The sequence below is a fragment of the Argentina anserina genome, chromosome 6, assembly GCF_933775445.1.
Source record: "Argentina anserina chromosome 6, drPotAnse1.1, whole genome shotgun sequence".
NCBI lineage: Eukaryota > Viridiplantae > Streptophyta > Magnoliopsida > Rosales > Rosaceae > Argentina > Argentina anserina.
In genome coordinates this window covers 4157050-4158822 of record NC_065877.1, presented here as the reverse complement: position 1 = coordinate 4158822, position 1773 = coordinate 4157050, and the positions used below count along the sequence as shown (strand labels likewise).

Below are 1773 nucleotides of genomic sequence, written 5' to 3'. Positions count from 1 at the left end.
GATTGAAATTGGAAGTCTGCTAAATGCTTAAATTGATTGGCAGCAGTTGGGCGCGTGCAACCCTCAAACATAGAAAATAAATTTTCCACAAACCACACATCATATTGCAAAACAAACGCAAGTGAAGGAATCACGTAACACAAATGAGAAGAAGAAAGCTATATCTACTACTTGGGTGCAAGCCTTGACTTGATCTTCTCAATCTGCTTGGTGCCAACTTGGAATGTCTTCGTCAATACGTCGTTTGCCACTGGAGGTGTGGCGGCAAACAAGGTGAGGGCAATGTTAGCGGTGCCCTGCAGCTGAGAGTTAAACCCTGCGATCGCGGCAGCAGGAACCTTGCCATTGTTCTTCTGGAAGTGAATCAACCCCTTTGGGAACACAGACATCACCTTTGACAATGGTCTTGGAAATGAGCTTGTTTGCTGTGGTAAGGAACCCAACAGGCCAACATCCAACGAACCTTCAAGCACGAAGACTATCTCGGTTGCGCGTGGGTGAGTGTGAGGTGGGTTAATGCCTCCGGGAGCATAGTCAACTCGGGCCAACGAAACGCCAACGGTGTTGAGGCCTGGGATCTTCTGGACATTGGCTGCAGTCACCAAAGAGCCAAAGGTGTTATTCGTGAGGCCTCAGCCGTTGCATTTGCTGCGTCCTTGCACCATTGAATTTTGTCGCTGTTCATTCACAGAATTAACTTTGGATCAAAATTGCTAGCAGAAAAATTTTATGAATTTTTTAGGAAACATATATAATTGAGGCTTGTTTGGTGCAATGTGCATGTACATGTGCTTCACTTTTGATGCTGAATTTGGTGCATGGTTAAAAGGTTTAACGTAGGAAAGAGATATCAGCGAATAGGCAAACTAAGTAACCAACAAATTATAAAGAAAGAAATATCGATCAATCATTCCACAAATCATCAGAAAAAAAAAAAGATAAAAGGGTCAACTTGAAATAATTAGTTACCCAAAAGAAATGGGGTCAACGTACTTCTGCTACGTAATGAATCGAAACAGTGAGTTTGAAAATAAAGAAGAAGAAGAAGAACAAGTGAGCTTAAAAGGTCGAAGTGAAGTCTGCAACACAGATATCTTGTAGCATGTCTAGATCAGCAGCAGAGTTCCCAACGACGACAGCAAAAGTCATCACAAACATTGCCAAGGTAGCTGCTGCCATTGTTGCCGCGCAGTTGTTTAGCCGTGTAGGTATATATCAAATGTAGTGGAACAAGCTAGTGGATGGCAAAACTGGGAAATGGGGTTTCAAGCCTGTGTATGAATGAATAGGAAGGGGTGGATAGCCGGATAGGGGTATGTATTTATAAGGTAGAGTCGTTCAAGTTGATGGTAATATTGTAACCACAGTTACGCTAGTATTGATGGTAAGAATGTCGTTGTTGTGTGTAAAGCATGGGGATTGAGGAGCTTGTTTATTCTTAGACTAGAAGCCAAGTCTTCACGTTACCTATAGCTTGGCTTGTCCATCTCTCTACCGGGAAGCCTTAGATTTGTTTCCGCGTCCACCGGATCTGATTCTCGCAAGTTTTTATTTTCTGTTATTATTTTGGCTTGTTCTTTAGTTTTTTATATACGAATGAATATAATTCGATCCAGGTATGATTTTAATCAACAAACTTATCCAGTTCTAGGGCTCTATGCATTCTGCACCCACTGGCCATACGCGTGTTCTTCCTTGTTTTGGAATAGAGTAATATATTACACATATTTATTGCATCGTACCCCTTCAGAGAAAGTGTGATTCAAGTGGTAT

The 1773-nt window shown here is 41.8% G+C and overlaps 1 pseudogene; it reads right to left on the bottom strand.

The window, feature by feature from the left end:
• On the bottom strand, window positions 1-1179 carry LOC126799355 (rhicadhesin receptor-like; annotated as a pseudogene).
• Window positions 1180-1773: the final 594 nt, after the last annotated feature.